This window comes from Vicia villosa, linkage group LG4 (assembly GCF_029867415.1).
Source record: "Vicia villosa cultivar HV-30 ecotype Madison, WI linkage group LG4, Vvil1.0, whole genome shotgun sequence".
NCBI classification, from domain to species: domain Eukaryota; kingdom Viridiplantae; phylum Streptophyta; class Magnoliopsida; order Fabales; family Fabaceae; genus Vicia; species Vicia villosa.
In genome coordinates this window covers 195,014,050-195,023,773 of record NC_081183.1, presented here as the reverse complement: position 1 = coordinate 195,023,773, position 9,724 = coordinate 195,014,050, and the positions used below count along the sequence as shown (strand labels likewise).

General features: G+C 34.7%; 1 pseudogene; it reads right to left on the bottom strand.

The window, feature by feature from the left end:
- Positions 1-3,263: 3,263 nt before the first annotated feature.
- On the bottom strand, positions 3,264-9,033 carry LOC131598635 (uncharacterized; annotated as a pseudogene).
- Between the last annotated feature and the right edge of the window lie 691 nt (positions 9,034-9,724).

Here is a 9,724-nt window from a genome sequence, read left to right as displayed (position 1 = left end):
TTTAATCATTTGGAGGCAGTTTTATTTGTGTAATAAAATGATAAAACATCCAATGAATTTAATAAAATATTTTAAGATGGGTGTACTAAGTTTATGAAGCAAACTTCTTTCTATAATGTACATTGTTTTCGATAATGGTTGTTGATAAATATCCTGATTATATTAAATTATGGGACTGATAAAAGGGAACTGTAAAAGAAATCGGTAATAATTTACCTTTTAAAAAAGTTTAATAGCTGAATAAAATAAAAATTTTGTAGGCCTTAATTGTTGAAAATCAAGACATAACAACTTTTTTCGTTAAATATGTAAGTCATATTAAGTAATCTTAAAGGTTAAAAAATATATGAAAAGATATGGAAATTTAAAAAATTTATGTCGCGTCCCAATTAAAATTTCCAACATGTTAAGGGCCAACATGATGGGTTTTGTTATAATATTATTGAGAAATATAAATTTCATATTTTGTTGATAGAATATTAGTTTGAAATATATTTTTCATATAATACGAATATAGTATTTGTTTGTTTGCACATTATATGTGTTTTTTGTATGTTATGGATAAATATAGTGACATCTATCTTTAATGTGGTTTTTTTAATGTAAATATGAAAACTATAATTTTGTTACAATGCTGTCCTTTATAAATAGTTAGTGCATCTATTATATATTGATTACAATATGTGTGGACATGTTGCACGGCCCAACATTTAAGTGTGTGCCAATTATCATATATAGGAAGTTGTTGAAAAATGGTCATGACTTGGTATATTATAACCAAAAAACTGTTGAGTATCCAAAAATAAGCATTTAGATTTGATTGGAAACGTGCGCTCGGACTTCCTATATTAACCAATTGTATTACATTTTAATTAAAGTAACCTTTCAGATACATTTGTTTCCTTAACTATTATATTAAATTATCGTCGTTTGGTTCAAGAAGTATAGATAGAGAGGTTGGGATCCTAAGTGAATAAACATTACTTCTCCAAAGGACGTTAGGGTTTCGTACTGGTGAGGAACAGTTGGTCTCCACAGCAAAGAAACTTTCGCTTGGCAATGACGTACTCTCCGCCATATGACATTCCCGATCGGTGAGTTGCATGTATACTGAATGTATAGATCGTATAATAAACATGTAGATGTTGTTTTTTATGAAGAGATGTAAATATCATTTAGCTTGAATGCTTGGATTGTCTGTTAAATATGTAGATTTTGTTAAATCTGAAGAAATGTAAGTTGCATGTTGATTGTTGTTGTTTTTTTCCGCTATAATTTTTGTTGTTGCAATTTTTAGGACTATCGAGGAACTTGGAATGGAGAACAATTGGGAAAGACTAAGGAGGGAGGCTGGGATTCGCAGGGTGTTGGAACTGATTCATGTTGTAGTGGAATGGAGGAAAGTTTGGGAGAGGAATAACCGGAAAAAATGGAAGGGATGCCTTTGGAGACGCGAAACTGATTTTAAGGCAATAATGGCTGGTCTTGCGAACAGTCGCACTTCAGTTGAATGGAAGGCAGCATGGCAATCAAGCAAATCTGGGGTGTACAGAAAGCATTCTGCAAACACTGAAGCAAGAACTGAAGAACATGTAGTTGTTGGTGCTGGGAAAAGGAAAAGAATGTCGAGAAGAGAAGCCCAACAAAATGTGATTGTATTGTCTTCAGATTCTGAAAGGTAAAATGTATACACTATATATGTTACATAGATATTAATTGCTTGGCCTGTCTATTGTTTTAAAAATTATGTCAGTTAATGTTTCGATTCGTTTCTGGATGAATGTTGGATATCTCTAAGATGCAATGTGATAATCAGTAAGTAATAAAGAATGATAAAAGTAGTGTGATTATAGTTTAAATGTTTAGATACAATAGACTTGCTATTTGGTATTTAGATATTTATTATTTGCGTGTTAGTAGTATCCTGATAGCAGGAAACGATTTAATACATGTAATTTAAAGATGATAATAAGCGCGTGATAAATAATGATAATAAGGCTGTGTTTGAAGTTAAAATGTTAGAAAGAATGGTTTATTGTGTTTCTTCTGGATGCAGTGAAGAGGGGTGTGGGAAAGAATTTAATAAGCCGTCTAAGAGCAAAAACAACCAAGAAGGACCAAGTAACATTGCAAAAGAAAGGGATTCATACAGGAAGGGAAAAGAGGTTATGGAAGAGGTTGAAGATGACCACGTTTCAATATCATCAGATACGGAAGGGTAAGTTAAATTAATTTATGTTATATGTTTAAAAATATGTAGAAGTGTCGTATTTGTAAATGTATATTCCGTTTTAGTATTAGATTTGGTTAATTATATAATAGTTTTAACTATTTATTTGAAATACAGGCATAATGATGATTCGGTTGTAATTCAAAATGAAAAAAGTTGGATTATGGAGGTTAAAAACCCACCATCAGTGGGCACGCAAGTTCTTGTAAGTTCTTAATAAGACAATAAGTAACCGAAAGTATTCCATTTACTAATGTCTGTAATTTATACTGCATTGTAGCAAATTCCTGCCGAGGTCATAACTGCGTGTGAATTGAAAGGCAAGGACACAATTGGGCTGTATGACACCGACAGACGCAAGGCATACAATTGTGTGCTCAAGAAGAGAGAAGATAAGAATGAAATGTTTCTTTGCAGGGGGTGGTATGAGTTTGGGAAGAGCAGGACTTTCAAGAAAGGTGATGTCTTGCATTTCACCATTAGGTACCCACCTGTCGAAGAAATTCTGGTCTGCGTTGTCCGTGGGAATAACTAAAGAATGTGTTGCTGATATATTATGTGTTGTTTTATAATTCTGTGAACTATTTTGGCTTTTTAAGGAAGTTTAATTTTGTTTTGCTGTAAACAAATTATGGATAACCATGCAGGATGGTATAAGTACTTTTTTTAATGCACGAATTAAAGTAGTATTTTTATATGAATGGGTGCTGGATATATAATATATATATATATATAACTATTGTATTAATTTTAAAAGAATTCGAAAGTTGTTAACTTTAAGTTGTTAGGTCTGTTTTATAATTTCAAATGGTGTGTGTGTGTGATATATGTAGGCTTCTCTTTTGGATTTAGAGAATATATTAATTCTTAACCCTTTTTGGAATATGGTAACTTTAAAATAGATGGCAACTTTTTTTACAATATGAAAGGAACCATGTGTTGGGCTTTTGAATCTACCCAAAAAATTCAGACTATGCATTTATCAGGTTCAGTATTTGTAATTTAATACCAACACTACAACAGTCATCCACGTGACAATTTGAACAAACACTGGATTACAAAATGATACTAATTAAATGGATTATAATTAGACATTTTCAAATACTTCTTTGAATACCACGTTGGTGGTAGTGTCTGCCGCTTCATTGTCTTTGTTGTGGATTAGTATCTTGAGACCGTTTTTGCTTTTCACTCTTGATATTGCAACGTACAACTGACCGTGGCTGAAGACATTCCTTGGCAGATACAACCCAACATAGTCTAACGACTGACCTTGCGACTTGTTAATCGTCATTGCGTAGGACACAATGATTGGAAATTGCCTTCTTGTTAATTTAAAAGGCCAGGGTGATTGTGTTGGAGAGATATCCATTCTTGGAATATAAAATGAACTTCCTATATTTTTACCGGAGATAATCCTCGCCTCTATAACATGGTCGGCCAATTTTGTAACAATGAGTCTTGTACCATTGCACAACCCTTCAGATTGATCGATGTTTCTCAGGAGCATTATAGGGGTGCCAACTTTAAGTCTAATGCTGTGTTGTGGAAGACCGGATGCCGTCAGGGTGTTCAAAAATTCCGTTGTCAAAGCATCAAAAGAATCAGAAGCATCAGCGTCCATTTGATCAACTGAGTCGGAGCTCAAATAAATCTTTTCATCTCCTACATAATTACAATCAAGGCAAAAGATTGTATCAGAATGTAAAAATATAATTTAGCAGTACAAAGATTTAATTGATAAAAATTTTCCAACAGCGTATATTATAATTACCTGGAATCATATCTAGCGCATAACGATTTACGACATCAACTGTCTCTAAAGTTCCAGCCAATATTGCTCTACATTGAAGGTATTGGGGATCTTTGTAATTCTGCAGAAAGTCAGGATAGGTCGAATCTATAATTGCCTTTATCGGTTCATCAAAATTGGATATCAACATGTCCTTTGGTATGTCAATATCTGCATATCCATCATTCGGTTCAGCCAGTTTTCCATCTCCAACATCTAAAGTCCAATTTGAAAACTCTTCTAATTCTGTTGAACTTGAAGGTGTGGTGGATTGCAACAAACGCATGTTTTTTGTTAGCCTGAGAACTTTGCAGTGATCCCATATGTATGAAGAGTTGATGCTCGCGTGAATGATGTCAGAACGGCTGCCCCTTGGAATAACAGGAAGGATCTGACGAAAATCCCCGCCAAAAACAACAACTTTACCACCAAATATAGACTTGGAAGGCTTTGTGTCTGACATAAGGTCCTTAAGGGTTTTATCCAGTGCTTCAAAACAGTACTTGTTAGCCATTGGAGCTTCGTCCTAGATAATTAACTTGGCTGACCGAAGCAACTCGGCTCGTTCAGTATTCTTTGGGATGTCACACATGGATTCCTCCAATGTTGGGATTGGAATTTTGAACATTGAATGTGCTGTTCTACCTCCTGGTAGCAAGAGAGAAGCTATACCAGATGAAGCAACAGTCAAGCAAATCTGTTTTCTCGAACGAATGCAAGACGCCAATGTCCTCCAAATGTACGTCTTTCCCGTGCCGCCATAGCCGTACAGAAAAAAGACACCTCCTCTTTCGTTATTGACAGAGCCGATAATAGTTTTAAAAACAGTTCTTTGTTCATCTAATTATAATCGTAATAAATTATATATTACGGTTTTCAACAAATAAGATACGTAAATTTGTAACAGATAAAACTGAAATTTATGAAATGCACAAATACCTGTGAGATGTTGATATAATGTATTGTATTCTTGACGTTGTTCTATGATGTCGTAGTTACGTTCATCATAAATCAACCTGTTGCCTAATTGCTGAACAACATATCCATTTGGCTGTGGCATTCCCACAAAATCGGATAAACTCTTCCTGTTCTTTTGAAGTAATTTTTCAACTTCTACCAATGTCAAATTGATCAATTCTTCATTTGACAAAATCATCTCTGAAAAAAAAAAAATTCAATAGCGTTATGGGTGGCATGCGCTGTATATTCTTTTTATATAGTATTGATGAATACTAACCTCTATTGTTTGCGATTCTACGTTGTTCATATAATATGCCGTCCGATAATAATTGCCATGTTTTTTTCCAAACATGTGTTGGTCTATTCAAGCTGCTTGATAGTAGCATATGAACAAAAAGTAACCTCAAATAATGCCCAGATCCCCAATGACTTGCCTCTTCAATGGCAGCGATGTACTCCCTATCATCCCCAATAAATCCCATAGCAAAGCAAGCATCGCGGAAAGAATTACATCTCTTGTTGTTAACTATTTTTATGTCTTCGTAACTATGTGGACCTTTTACATGCGTTAACATCATTCTGAGATAGTACAACTCACCCGAGCTTGGAGGAACCCATACCAATCTACCAATTGTATAACCCTTTTTCCGCGGTTTTCATTCCCTTGTTTTTTTTACATAAACAAACTTTCCAACAAACTTGTTGTATGTTAACTCCTTGGCTTCAGGATATTTTTTGTTTGCCTCAAACCAAGCAGTAAACATTGATTCTGTGACACTTGGCTTTTCCAACACGGTATCTAAGCGATCCATGTCTCTGTAAAACACAGAATTCTCTCCTTCGCAGTGAAAAAATAACCTCTCAACCGCGGGTTTTCTTCCATGTATGGGAAAAGAGAATATTCTCCAACATGCTTCGCAAGGAGAAACATATCTGCAATCAAGATATTGTTTAATCTCGTCAACATTTTTTTGGGCATTTTGGGTCACCTCATCATTCCTAATAACGGCAGCAGTGATTCTGTCGTAACCTTTGTTGATGTATTTAAACAGATACTTTATCGAAGAACTTTGATTGCACCACTCCATATTTATGTGACCTCGAAACTTCTTTAATAATCCTGAATTGTATGGTACAACGTGACGGTTATCAAACCGAATTCCATTCTTTAACACAGTGTGACCATTGTCTCTTCTTCGATAAACAGGGAAGCCATCTTGATCGACTATTGTTTGAGGACGGAACTCCTTTGGAAAATACTTGGAACATTTACCATCCCTTGTACACGGAGCATTTAGGTTAAGTCTTCCGCATGGACCGTGTATCATATGTGACTTTACCAAGTTATAGAGCTCGTGATCAGAATTCTCGTCAGGTATTTCGGCTGAAATTATTTTATCAATATCCTCTGCATTTGGATACTTGCTGGTCGGATGAAGAAAAATTATTATGTGAGCATGTGGCAAACCCCTCTTTTGAAATTCAATGGTATACATATCTGTTAATGAAATGTCATATATTTCCAATTAAATTGCATCATATAAATATGTGAACCATTTTAAAACGAAAATTCTAAGTTTGGAAGAATGAAGGAAAACAAATGTACTTACAGGCAAGGACCTTGCCCATGACAGATTTCTTGGTTAGATCGGACAATAACTCATCAAACTTCATCTTAAATACTCGACAAATAATGTCTGGACGATCGGCCGGCTTCAAGTTTGATTGTCTTACGTAACGCTGTATCTCCGGCCAGTTTGGATTACATGTAAATGTAATAAATAGGTCAGGAAAACCAACATAGCTGCAAATTGGCATTCCGTCAAAATACTGTTGATCCATATATCTACGACTGCCAACATATGACGACGGTAAAACAACTCTTTTTCCGGTGCTTGAGCCTTGTGTCACACTGTTTGAATTTAACTCATTCAAATTGTGATATTTTCCAACCCTTAATTTGGATTGATTTTTACGAAGCCATCTAAGTCTCTCCGATTCGAACATTGTATAACCATCAACTAAAAATTGTTGGAATAGCCTTCGCGCTCTTAACAGTGTCGGTGCCTCGTTCAGTCTTGATTGAATTCGGAATGCCATCCATTCTCTTATCGTTAGCCTGTTTCTCTTTGTAGCTTCTTCCCATGGAACATCATCGTATTCCAATTCAACACGACTGTTTGGTGTGGTGGAACGTACCACGTGACCGTGATCCCGATGTTTCACATTTGGCCTGTATCCATCCTCGCCATATGGAAAAAGCAATGGATATTGATATCCAAGATAAGAACTATGATACTCATAAATTCTTTGAAGATCGCCCGACTGTTTGTGCATTATGATATCTCTTTTTTCAGCTGTATCGACATCACCAACTATCAATGCGACAACTTCGGAAACAGTTGGCTGATTATAAATACGTCCATCAGTTTTTCTGTCTGAAATAAGTCTCAATTTCAAATCTGTTACGCTTCGTTGAGACAAAATATCTCTTGCCATTTGGAAAGACTGAGCATGTACGTTGTGTTCGTACAACATTTGAGATAATTTTGTAACAATATCAATGTCAACGCCAGTTTTTGTTCTACATGATAAAATTAAAAAAAATATCAAAACATCTCAAATAACAAATATGGACGTGACAAAAAATAATTGGCAAATAAATACCTCATCCCATTAATCCTGTGTTGTATTTCATGTTCAGTGTCGTAAATATATAGCTGGGCAAATTTTGGAGTCTGTCCCGGCATGGGTAACATACTACCAATTCTATGACAGGCCTGCCCTTGAATACGGAAAGTAGGAGGACCACCTCCATTGTTAAAACGGTTATCCATCTTAGTACCAGGAGATGTGAATGCAAACATCATGTTATACATTCGAATGTTTTGCTGGAAATTGCGAGACTGAACCGTATCACTGTCAAATAGAAGATGTTGCAGATATTTAGGTGGCATCTTGAGAAATGGAAGTTGAATCTTGCCATTTCGACAACACATTGAAAATTTTGGAATAGATCTATTCCGATGTTTATCCTTTCTTTCAAGATACCACATTTGCGCACCGCATTGTTGACATACAGAATCAGCGTCTCCTACATCGTAGTATCCTATAAAAATAAAAAGTATTTGAGTATAATATTTTTATTGTAGTATTACCTCCTATAATAATGAGTTTAACACGCATAGGGGAATGCATTACCATTTGAAGAAGTCGATGCAGAATGCATGTCTGTAGAGATGTTATTACATTCATCCGGGTACTCAATATCGGAGTCCGTTTCAAAACCTGAAGCATAAATAAAAAAATTGCATGTTATTTGTTAATTACAATCTGATAAGGGGTTATGAATAATAGAAGTACTTAATATTCATATACTTTCTGTACTATTGTCATCAGAATCCGAAAATAAATTGCTATTGTCCGTGGCCGGGACAGGAGTTGCAGAAACCTCAGGATGATCATTTGAACCACTGACGGTGCTGTTAAATTTTTTTGTCAAATTCAAACCCAGCCCGTTCGTACGATATGTGATGGGTCTCCGAGATTTTAAAATCCCAACAGTTGAAGGTTGAGTTCTTAAAGAAGATGGTTGACATGTGTTAGGTGAAGATGACTCAGCAACGTTGATGGTATTCATTGTTATGGTTGATAACGGTGTTCGGATGGAGGAAGATTGTTTGACGGAAATTGGAGAGAAGAAAAAGTCATTATCTTTGTTTGTTAGATTCAGACCCAATCTGTTTGAAGGTTGGGGACTTAAAGAAGATGGTTGAAAGTGGTTAGGTGAATATGCTGAGGAAATGTTGATGGTATTCATAGTTATTGTTGATAAAGGTGTTCGGAACGACGAAGATTGTTGGACGGAAGATGGAGAGAAGAAACACTTGTTCTCTTTGTTTGCTCTCTTCAACCGCTTTGCCTTCTTCTGCCTGAGGACATTCATTCTATTAAACCTTGCCTTAGCAGCTTTCATTTTGCTGATCTGACGTAAAAATATACAACTCTCATCATCCATATTAAAATCCACAGATCGATTACCAAACTCCATTTAATATGTTTATGAGCATCTGCAGTATTCTAAGTGTAATATATAGATGGCATGTTGTTACTCAAGATTGATTTTATGTTAACGAACTCATTAAGGGGAAGAGCATGCTTTAACAAAATATGCACGCCATCAATTAATAGCTAGCATGGAAAAACGAAATGTCATTATTAATACGTAACACAATAGTTTTAGCTTGCAATTATTAAAATCAATCATATGTAACCTTATATGACATCATTGACAGCTATTTAATTTATTTTTGCTACATTATAAAACAAAGGAATACGAATAGTTATGGAGTAGGTGAACACATTATTGTATTAAGATGTATAATACCTTATTCTCTTAAGTATATATATTATTTGACATTTTAGTTACATGGGTATACCAAAAGTTGCGCATAGCACAAAACATATACTACATTTTTTTGATTTTCGGGAAATTTACATATAAATTAATATTAAAAGTCACGTTAAAAGGTAGCTCCTCAATAAAATATTTGTTTCGATAATCATATTTGATAGTGTGTTTTTATATATGCGACATGTTACTGTATATTTATAAAAGCGACTTGTTAATGTATTCTTATATATGGAAACTATTATTCTAAACCCAAAAACATTCATGGAAAAATTATTATTTGAGTTTATAAAATAAAATCATGAGTATATTGTTGTAACAGAATTAAAAT